This window comes from Neltuma alba, unplaced genomic scaffold, assembly GCF_004799145.2.
Source record: "Neltuma alba isolate B1F8T4 unplaced genomic scaffold, ASM479914v2 tig00001633_pilon, whole genome shotgun sequence".
NCBI lineage: Eukaryota > Viridiplantae > Streptophyta > Magnoliopsida > Fabales > Fabaceae > Neltuma > Neltuma alba.
The window spans coordinates 831873-844158 of record NW_021632543.1 but is presented as its reverse complement, the minus strand read 5'-3'; the positions used below and the strand labels follow the sequence as shown (position 1 = coordinate 844158).

Genomic DNA, 12286 nt, shown 5'->3' with positions numbered 1-12286 from the left:
TAAAAATATTATTTAAATAAAATTTATAAAAATATTGCTGTTTAGTTAATTTACAAGAAAACAGATCCTGTTCAACGTTCTCTCTCACACACACAACTTTTTTTTTGGATAAGCCACACACACATAATATTATAGTAAAAGAATCAGATAAATAATTTTCGTTTCCCTCTTCTTTTTTATTGCCAGCACTTCCTTCCCTTCAGATTTTGTGTGTGTGTGTGTCCGATTGATAAGCTCATAAGAGTGGATTAACAAACCAATGAGAAACTATTAACAAGTCAAAGCTCATAAGAGTGGATTAACAAACTAATGAGAAACTATTAACAAGTCAAAGGTATAATGCCGTAATTTCTCATTTCGGATGTATTACTCTCAAATCACATGGAACCTTCTATTCATTTTAAGATTTCAGAAAGATCTTAGATTAATAACTTGTATTGTTTGGGACATGTATGCAATTTTTTCTAATAATTATGTCTTTATTATTAGAATAAAGCAAATATAAAGCGGTTTGCCCTTTTTTCCCCGATAACTGAAGTATTTGTTACTTGTTTAACTGTTTTTCTCTTTCTATTTGAATATGAATATGCATGCATATACTCGTCTGCTACAATTTATAATTTATTTCGAATATGTTCCACACAAACAGAAAAAAAAAATCTCAATTCACCAAAAAAGAAAAAAGAAAAGAATCTCAAATTTTATTAGTTCTTATTTAAAATCTAATAATTTTTTAACTTTATTCCTATTTATACATTATATCCTTTGAAAACAAAGTCAACACAATAATAAATAAAACATAGAATTTACATTCATATGAAAAAAAATTTTTTCTGTCTTATAAATAAGACCAGATAAATATATATAGGAAAACTTCAATTAAAGACCACAATAAACAATTTATTTCAAACAGCCCCCCAAAACATTCTAAAATATCACTGCAAGACTAAGAGTAAACTGAAATTAATTTAAGAAAAGAAAAGATATTGTTATCCCCCAAAACTATGACCCTGAAGCTCTTCCCTCTCTCTCTTAAAATTGTCTATAACTCAAGCTTTTCTCTCTCTCACTCTTTGAAAAATCTATTGTTGCATTGACAGAGATCATTCGCCGTCATTGTTCTGGTAAGGAGAGCCTTCGCTGTCACTACTATTCTAGTATGAAGTGCCTTCACCGACAATGTTGTTCTGGTAACGAAAGCCTTTGCGACCACCATAGTCTCTCTCTTTCTCTCTCTCTCTGCGCACGCTATCTCTTTCACTGCCTTTTCATTCAAAAATTTCTGCATATAACACTGCACAATCCTTCTCCATTTCTTCTATTATAGATTTTTATAGGTTTGGTTTGGGCTGTCATGAAATTTGAACCAGCGAGGAATTTTTTTACTGCTCAACTCTGAGATAAAATTATATAATGGGTTAATTTTAGATTCACCCCGTTGAGTGTTGAAAATAAGCCTTTCAGCTTCTATCATGAATTGTATTGTGAATTTGCAAATTCCACTTTTTCAGAAAAATAGTGATTTGGTATTGTGAAAACTTATTTTTATTGTGAATTCGTAAATTTCTGTTGTATACATATGCTGTGTTTAATTATTAAAAATTGATTCAAATTAATACTTGAATAATATATGACAACTTATTATATATTGCTAGCGGTAGTAGAATTAAATGTTTGTGAATTCATTGATTATTTTGAGTTTTTATTGTTGCACATATACGAATGTATTAATGGTTCTTATCCTTGTGCTATAGAAACAACACACTACACTAAAGTCTAAATTGTTATGGTGGCTCATTACTCTGAAAAAAAATACGAAGTCAGACACTGTTGCAAAACTATTTCAATAGATAAAGATACAACAAAAAAAAAACCAATGGCATAACAATTGTTATATTTCTATCCGAGATGTAATTTAACCTACTTTAGAATGTGTTCAAATTTGTGTATAATGAATTTGTACAATTTCAGTTTCAGGAAATGCATATTATGAGTATGTTTTATGTTAATTAATCCTAATATTCTACTTATCCCTACCAGTTTACAGGTATATGATGTACAAATGACAATGAAATTAGGAAATTTACAACGACAATACATTGCTTAACAATTTCATGTTTTGAAAATGTGGCTGTTATATTTACAACTGAAATTAGAAAATTTGCAAGAAAGTTACATATATTAACAATAAGAACATGTTCACTTGCAAGTGAATTAGTTGAATTAAAAAATAGGAACATAATGATTCACAAGTCTAGGAGAGACTATTTACAAGTAAAATTAGACAATTTGCAAGTGGATTTATTTAATTCATGAACAGTAATTCACAAGTTTGGGAGTAATAGTTCACAAGTGAAATTAGAAAATTTGCCATATGATTACGCCCATTAACAACATAAATATATCTCTTTGCAAGTGGATTTATTTCATTCATAAAGTTGAACATAACAATTCACAAGTCACAAGTAAGATTAGGACATTTGCAACACAGATATACCCATTAACAACATAAATATGTCTATCTGCAAGTAGATTCATTTCATTCATAAAGTTAAACAGAAAATTCACAAATCTGGGAGTGACGGTTTAAAAGTAAAATTAGGATATTTACAATATGAATATGCCCATTAACATAAATATATCCATTTGTAAGCGGATTAATTTGTTCTGCATTTAAATAGTTGTCAGCCAATTTCAGTGCAGTACTTTATATATCATTTTGCTTTCTAAGATCTTCACAGATTCGCGTCTTGCATGGAAGATGCAAAATAATTGCTTCCCATTGCAATTAGCCATATATAATAAGTTGCTGCACATCATTCAAGTATTAATTTCAATTAATTTTTAATAATTAAACACAGTATACATTTATAACAGAATTTGTAAATTCACAACAAAAATACAAATTTTCAGAACACCAAATTGCCATTTTCCTAGAGAAATGGAATTTGCAAATTCACAATACAAACTCATGATAGGAATTGAAAGGTTTACTCTCAACACTCAATAGTATGAATCTAAAATCAACCCACTATATAATTTTATCTTAAATTTGAGTAGTGAAAAAAAATTTTGCTGGTTCAAAACTTTACAACATGCAAAACCAAATCCATAATAGAACAAATAGAGAAGGATTTTGCAATATTATATGCAAAAAAATTTTAAAAGGAAAGGTAGTGAAAGAGGTCGCAGAGAGAGAGGGAGAGAGAGACTATGACGACCTCGAAGGCTCTTGTTACAGAATAGCACCGACAGCGAAGGCACTCTATACTAGAATAGTAGTGACAGCAAAGGCTCGGACGACAACGGTGAATGATCTCTCTCAACACAACAACGGATTTTTTAGAGAATGAGAAAAAGAAAAACTTGAGTTATCGACAATTTTAAGAGACAGTTTTAAGAGAGAGGAGGAAGAACTTCAGGGTCATAGTTTTGAGGAGTAAATATCTTTTCTCTTCTTAAATTAATTTCAATTTGCTCTTTTAGTTTTGCAGTGATATTAAAATATTTGGTGGTTGTTTGAAATAAATTATCTATTATAGTTTTTCATTGAAATTTCCCCAATATGTATTCAAGAGATTTCATCTGTCGTAGCCGAGAGAGATCTTTAGCTACTCTTCCCATCTCAAATATTTGAATATGAGATATTTTAATTGTAACATCCTACTCTATGCAAATTTCATAACTATGGCTAAAAGACTTGCGCTAAAAAAATGAAATCTTTAAAACTTTTCATCTAACTTTAACCGGAAACTTATAACTTTAAACTTTGAAAGTTTTATATGATAAAATAAGACCTGAATTCATTCTACGTTTACCCGACAATTTCTATTTATAAGAACTCAACAAATATTACTTTTGAAAACTCTACTTTTCTGTTCCAACTCTAATATATCATGTTTTGTTAATTCTAATTCAGAACACTCTAATATATCATGTTTTGTAAATTCTAATTCATTTACGGCACAGAGATATTATCAATATATAAATATAACTACCCCCAATCACTCTTCCTTACGAAGGTACATAAAATCATATAAGTGAAATTTATATAACTCCACAAAAAGAAAAGTATAAACATCACTTATCACAAAAGAAAGGAGGAAACATAATACAAAATGCATTCCAGATTAACTAATTAACTGAGCATTAAGTTCTTCTCTCCTTCCACCATACTATGCTTCCACCAGCTTCTCTACCAACTTCTCTTTTCCCTTGGATGAAGTGGGCATTATGGTTTAACAGACATGAGAGGTGAGACTCAAAGAATCCCAGTAGCATTAAGTTCTTCTCTCCTTCCACCATACTATGCTTCCACCAGCTTCTCTACCAACTTCTCTTTCCCCTTGGATGAATTGGGCACTATGGTTTAATAGAAATGAGAGGTGAGATTCAAAGAATCCTAGTAGTAGTAATCATACTTCATGTATTATGCTTGAATACATTTTGCATTATGTTTCCTCATTTCTTTTGTGATAGGTGATGTTTATACTTTTCCTTTTGTGGAGTTACATAAATTTCACTTATATGGTTGCATGTACCTTTATAAGGAGTGATTGGGAGTAGTTATATGTATATATTGATAATCGCTGTCATATAACTGTTGCAAATAACTGAATAACTGAGTAACTGTGCAGCTGTTAACTGATCAACTGAATAACTGTGTAGCTAAATTGCCCGTTCATTCTGATGAAATCACTTATCTCTTTCCTTAATAAAGGATCTTGTGAGGCTTGCTATCCCGATTTATTCTGAAGTGCAGGCGGGATAAACTAATCAGAGTGAGGAACTCCTTAGAACCTTTGACTCAGTCAGCTCTATGCTATGCCTGTGTCTTTGAGCAAGAAGAGCAGCAAACTGCCTTCCTTCACATTCTTCCACTGGTCCGAGCTACTTACTTTACGGCTCGTGAACAAACCATCTCTGATCCGTACTTCTACAGAGTGACTGTAATGGTCTATAAACCTTAAAATTGGAGTTGCGCCTTGGGCAGCAAAAGCAGGGACAAATACGGATACTGGCAGACGGACTACAACTACTACATACTGCTATTTAGACTGATGGTCCGAAATCTTTCTTCAGAACTCGCTTTTGGCGCAGTTCTCACTATTCGTTATAAGAGCTTTTCTGCATAGGGGGCTTTCAAACTTACCAGTACTATTTGTTCCCTTGTAACTGTGTAACTGCTAACTGATTAACCGTTAAATGCGCATATACTGGACAGCAAAATGCATGCGATAGCCATGGCAATAATTGGTAAGGCATTTTACATGTTCTCATGCTTAATCATAGCATTATGGCATAAACACAAACAGACATGCAGCTAATACAAAACATATAACATAATGATTAAAAGTACCTTCTGCCTACTCTCCTGTGCAGGTATCGTGCTCCGGATTTCTTTTTGGTAAGTTAGGATACCAATTAAATCCTAATATTAAAGGTGTATATATTTATATATATATATATATCTCTCTCTCTATATATATATAAGGTGAGTTAAAACTATGGTTAACTCGTAAGTGACTAAATCTTTCTGCAATCCCCCTCAGGCACACTCTCCTCTCTTAAGGTGGTTGATCATCTTGGTTTAAAAAGTCTATATATTATCTTTGTGTCTGAGGGTCTCTAAAGCTTCCTTTCTTCCTTATGTTTTCCTTAACTTCTTCATTAATTAAAATCATAATTTGCCAAAACAAGGCAAGGAAAGAAAATCATAATTTGATTCCTATTCACTAAATACAATTCAAGCATATAGAGTAATGATTCATTAAAGGCAGCAATTTAAAATAAATTTCCAGAATCTTCTCACCTTAGCCAATTATCTTTCTTAACAAAAGAGGCTGATTTTATATCCTTGGTATCTATAAACTCATACTATCAAGTATTCTCTATAACTTTTAAAGATTACCCTTTCATTTGCTTAAGTCACCATTGAAATGTCCTTAGATAAAATTCATCTAAGATATCCATCTACTCTGGACAGGAAAATATCAACATTTTAACGCCTCTAACATGGCTTTAGTATTCAAAGTAACTATAAATTGTGACAAACAATAACAGCAACTTAAACCACCTTCTAACTTCAATTTCAAACTCATAAACCTTAAAATATACCGATTCAAATATCCGCAACAGTAATTCAGTACCTACAAGCATAATCAGCAAAATTCACATCAATTTCGTCAATTATACGGCCTCTTGGCAGCAACAAGTGCTAGTCAATTCTCACGACTCATTTCCTTAGAGTTTGAACATTAAATTTCTTTCACCAGCAGTAAGACCCATAAAATTCCAACAAGCACAAATGTCTTTCGTTTCAAATGCTAATACCTTCATTCTCATTAACCCACATATAGAAGCAGCAAATCCCGTACTTTATTTTCTTGAATCACTTGCGTAGACTTTTAGAAGTCCTCAACCAACAATTAAATCACTTTTAAACTTTCCCAATTCAATTCATCACAAAGAAGCTCTGGGCATAACTAATTTATATTCATAAATTTCACAGCGGCACACATATATGTATGTCACTGAAAGAGGGGAAGAAGAACACAATTAGTTTCAATCCAACAACACGATCGGCCGTTTGACAGCACCTTGAACATATACACTTGATTTTTCAGCAGCAAATTTCAGCAAGCATTATTCACATACTTATAACTGTTCATGTATATACTTGTTTTGCCCATATTTTACAAGTTTATAGCCAACTTTCAACTTAGTAAATATAATCTCTAACCTTTATAACCATCCCTTAATTATATATTTTAGTTCTCACAATCATTATTCCAAACCTCTATTAATCCTAATCGTATCAACTTAGAATATTTACTTAACAGTTCAGACATCAAACATTGAGTTTCATGTTATCATTTTCAAGTTTTTCTACTTGATTGAACCATCATAGTTTAGATAGCTCAATATTTTGTTAATCAAAGAAGGCATCAAGCAGCAATTTAAGACTAATTTTCTAGCTTTAATAACAGTATAAATCATTATTTTGTCATCCTGCATCATGCTTAAATAATTTTTTGACACTTGTGTTATGTGTGGGTGTATCAAAACAGTGAGTTCTATTTAGTCACTCCCAAGTTTCAACTTCAATAATCAGCAAACATTACTCATATACCTACACACCTACATTAATTCACTTGTTTTATCCATACTTAATAAGTATATAATAAGCTTTTAGCCTTCCAAAAATGTCCCAGTGCCAAGATTATATAATCTGGAAATTTATTGTAGCTTTCAAAGCCAACACAGCAACTCTGACCCCTTTTAAATCAATCTGACCGACTAAGGGATAGGTATATAATTTCATTTAACAACTACATAGCCTCTAACATTAACAGCACTAACAGCAACACACTCACTCCCCTAAATTACATAAAGATCAACGGGTCCGGCAAGCAGCAAAAGAAATCTGGCATTTCTTTAATTTATATACTATCATTTGAACATCCCTGTGAGATAGCCACTTAAAAAAAAAAAAAAATTGGAATACCTCCTTTGGGCAAAGAGATGCAGATTCTCAAACACATATTCCCATGACAAACAACCAACACGCAATCATATACTGGGTATCAAAGCAACTGAAAGCCACTGATTTTATATCTATAATTGAATAATTTGTTTTTCCCTTAGCTTTGAGTTTAGAGAATCCGAAGCTAGCCATTTAGAGTACCGAGGCTCAGACTCGAAAATCACAAAACAAAGTTAATCATTCATAAACAACACCAAATATTAACTGAATCTACATCTATTTTTCAGTTTTAAACCCTTAATCAATAACCTAATCATTGACATTCACTGCCCCAAATTCCCATCGACCACAACAGAGAGATTGAAGATGGAAAAACGCGCAAGAGACTCACCTAGATTAAAGATCAAGAGTGTGTGGGTTTCTTAGTTTCCTCCTCCCTTCCCTCGAGCTCTCTAGTTCTTCCTCTCCCGAGCTCTATCTCTCTCGTTCTCAAAGTCTCTCGATCAACCTTTCACTCCCTTTTCCCCCCTCGCCCTCTCTGCCTCAGACTCTCACTCTAATATACTCCTTCACGCTTCTTGGTTACGATTCTTGTCCAAGAAGGAGAAGAGAAACGTGTTGAAGAAACTCTAATACAAGAGAAGAGGTGGCTGAAAGGTAGTGAAAGAGAGGCAGGGAACGTGACACAGAGGGAAGGATTCGGGAGTGAGACAGACAGATAGTCGATCGCGGGAGAAGGCGTATAACTGAGGAAAAGGTAAGAAGCTATTTTGCCTCTCACCTTCTTTTTTTTCTTTTTTCGGGTGATAATTTTTGGGAAAAATGACAAGAAAATGACTGTTGAATGCTGAAATGACAAAATGGGTATGGGGTATCAATTTGAAATTTGGATAATTCACCAAAAAGACTGAAATGCCCTCAATTTTTTCGGGAATCAGAGGGCGGGATATTGTGCAACGGAACTGGAGTTTGGTTGGCGTTTCTCCACTCGGCAAAACTGCATAGACCATAGGGTTCTTCGAACTCTCACATTGCACTCGGCGAAACTGCATATGGTTCTCGCAAGTCTCACATTGCCATGGTTGAGGAACTGTGAACGAGGAATGTGAATAGCGTCCGGCTTCTTCGTCTTTTCCGTGGGTCGCAGTGAGAAGCAATAAACCAGTGACAAGCTTTAATCTTCAGAAGGGAGAAGGGGTGGCTAGAGAGAGAGATTCTGAGGGAGAGCACTTGTAAGGTCGTCACCGGTTGAGGAAGAAGTCGATATTCGTTCCGACCCCCGTAAGCCACCTAAATCTCTCCGTCTTGTACTTGTCTGATTGGAGTGTTTTGATCTGGGAAAAATGGTGAATGTTGGTTGTAAAGTAGGGGAAGCAATGGTAAAGGCTTAAAATGGAATGTAAAAGTAGATTAGATTAAAACTTGGTGCTTCTGTGTGTGACAGAATTACAGAAGTTGTTTGCTTCTTCTGATTCATATAACTCGGTCCATGTTTGACGAGATATCTCTCTGATTGTTGTTGTTTGATTGATGTGTTGCTGTAATGTTGGAAGGCATAATATATGTGTGTGTTTATGATTGTTACACTACTTTTTAGAAGCCCATAAATTGAGATCACTGTCGCACATGAGCCAGTGGATGCTTCCTGTTTTCGCCCCCTTGTTTGGTCTGTTCATGTAATGGACATTGCACATTTTTAGCATTGTGTATGGGACTAAAATGAGTTCAACTATATCCCCGTATTGGTTATACAAATTTAACATTGTAAAATAAATTGAAAGGGGTGACTCTTCGTGGGTAGAACTCTGTTTTGAAGATATAGCTACCTAATGGGTATAACCTCAGTCATTTAGCAGTGCAATTTACCTGGGGATGAACATGCATATTCATTTCAATATGTACCAAGTGAGAATAACCTTTATGATCTTCTTATGTATTGCTATTATTTACTTGGTCATCTGTGGCATTGTGTAGTAGTAATTTCCATAATATAAGTTACTTGAAGATGCAAATTTTGTAACATTTCATCGAGAAAGAATCACTTTTGATGCATATTCATTTATTTTTTAATCTGCTGGTCTGAGGATTGAAGAGGTAGAGATTAATCTGCTAGTTTGAGGATTGAAGAGCTAGAGGTTGCTGAAGTGCTGAGAAGCATCAATCGCATTGTTGTCATGGAGGAGGTTGGTGAAGTAACTATGACTACGACAAACGGTAATATGCAGTTGTAATAGGAATTAAGTGGTTGAATTATATAGGTTTGGTAAGATTAGATTGTTTTTAGTTTGTTCTTAAAGTATATTATGTCATTAGTCTCTATTTTCTACTCTATTCTGTGAAGTGAGAAAGAAGCAATAACATTCATTACGTGATTAGCAAATTTAGTTATCTGAGTAGTAAATAGTCGAGGTTCATTTTGTGGCTAAATAACAACACCTATAATGTGAATGACTACACTGGAAATGGTAATGACAACTTTTTTGAAATGCAAAGAAAGTTGAGCTATTCAACTGACCAAATTTAGTTATTTATGCTTGTTGTAGAAGGAGGGCCAAGTGAAGAAGTGAAGAATGGCTACATGTTGTTTAGACAAGAATTTCTTAAGGGTGGGGAGAAGTTTAAGAATATGTCTGAACAAGTGAAAAAGGCATCAAAGACATGGAAGTAGTTGACACCAGAGGAGTAGAAGAAATACAGTGATCGGGTAAAGCAATTAAGAAAGGAAGGGATGAAGAAGAAGAGGAAGAAAAAAGTGGCTTTTAGCACTCGTTGCTCGATTCGGCAATTTAAGTCATTAGTGGACTTCATAAAAGATGATGAAGGTTTGAAAGTGAGGGTACAAAATTTAGGCTTTGGCCATTTGCTTGACATTGGATGTGAGGGACTCTCTCGTGAACTCATAGTATGTGTGCTCCGAGCATATGATCTGCCTACCCATTAATTTCTAATAAGAGGGATAATAAAGGAAATAGAAGCAAATGATGTTGTAAACTTGTTGGGTGTACCCCACACAGGGAAGAAGGTAAAAATAGACGTATGTGATGATGATGAGACATACCAAAGGTTGAAGGAAGAATTTGGTAAAGTCCCTTATATGAAGATACTCAATGACATTAAATCTGGGCAGAAGAAAGATGAGTTTGAGTTCTTGTTTATGCTGTACACTTGGGAGTTTTTTAACTCCTACTTCACAAACAACACTGTGAGTGACAAGCTAATAAGAGTCATGTGCTGTACTATGAAGGGATTTCACCAATTTGATTGGGCCACGTACATTGTGAAGCACTTGTAGAAAGAGATGGGAGATTATGTGAAAGTGTACACAAAAGTAAAGAAAGACGAAGATAAAGATGAAGGAAGCTGCAATGTGGGAGGATGCATCTACCTCCTGTTGGTATGTATTTCTGACCTATGCTTCTAAGTTATTGTTTTCTTTATTTGTGGAATTGGAAAGTTAATGATTTACTGTTGTAGTTATATGTTGCTGAGCACTTCCCACTATCCAAAACTATTGAGAGAGGGTACCTAAATGCTATTCAATTCCGGACTGATGAGAGGATAAGGAAGCTGGAAAAGAAAGAGAGGGAAAGCAAGAGGGGTTTACTGTATAAGGGCAAGGGAAGTATGGATAGAAATGGGAAGGATGAAGGAAAACGCAGAAGTGTGGCTCATTTACACCCGATATGTGCTTTTGTTACTAATTTTCATTCTCATTAGCAAACAATCTCATGAAAAAAGTGTTTACTCATTTTAAATTGTTTGCTGCAGGAGTTATAGAAGTTGCACAGATGATTGATGGCTCAGATCGAATTAAGCACTAGGAGGCTTATAAGTGTAATAAAAGATGAGCTGGATAAGGTGTAGATGATGATAGAGAAAAATAATTTGACCACAGATGATGAGGACCCTATTGACGTCCCAGATGATGATAAGGGAGATGATGATGCATTTGGCGATGAGGACCCCCATGATCATAATGGACATGAGTCTGATCACGAAGATGATGATAGAGATGAGTTCCACGAGGGAGATGATCAAGGAGACGATGATGCAATTGGCTCATATAGGGGTGATGAGATTGGTGTTGCAGCAGAAGGTGCAGACAAGGAAATTATGGAGTCTCCTTTGCCCTTTTCCCCCATGGACAAGGGATGTCAACTCCGAAGGTCGCAAAGGGAGATGAAATCCGCTATCAATTCTCCATGGATTTTGACAAAGCCAATTAAGAGGCGAAAGAGGCCCATGGATGACAAGGACCGGTTTTATGACATAGTTTCCCGTATGTGTTTAAGCAAGGAGGGTGACATGTATGTACATATCCACTACCCACGTAATCATATTCATTACAGTTTTGTGCTAATTGACTACATGCATAATGATATTGACAACATATTTTTGGGCCTTTGGTGAAAATCCCTCATGAAGATATCACTTGGGATCAGCTAAGGACACTTGGTGGAATTGAGAAAATAGGTAACTGGGTAAGTAGAATATTTGTGATCAACGTTGAATCTCTTTGGCAGCTAGGCAATCTTGTTGGTCAAACACTCAAAATTGACCGTACTACAGCCTTTTCAGAGAAAGGTGGGTTTGCCCGTATTTGCGTGGAAGTAGACTTGGAGAAACCTTTGCTACCGGCTTTCATGCACTTCGGTGAGTTGCATAAAATCCTATATGAAGGGTTACACCTCATATGCTTTCGGTGCGGCCAATATGGTCATCACAAAGAACAGTGCCCAACAGGAATAGTGGAGATGGAGAAGACTGGTAGCTCGTCCAATGCACATTGCTTGCCTTCGG

At 34.8% G+C, this 12286-nt stretch overlaps 1 protein-coding gene across 1 annotated transcript in view; it reads right to left on the bottom strand.

The window, feature by feature from the left end:
• The window catches only part of LOC114760317 (proline-, glutamic acid- and leucine-rich protein 1), a 33564-nt gene extending 27219 nt beyond the window's left edge, over positions 1-6345 (bottom strand). Inside the window, exon 1 of the mRNA XM_028949589.1 lies at positions 6334-6345. The gene's annotated coding sequence lies outside the window, so the exon portion shown is untranslated. The remainder of the gene's footprint in view (positions 1-6333) is intronic.
• Positions 6346-12286: the final 5941 nt, after the last annotated feature.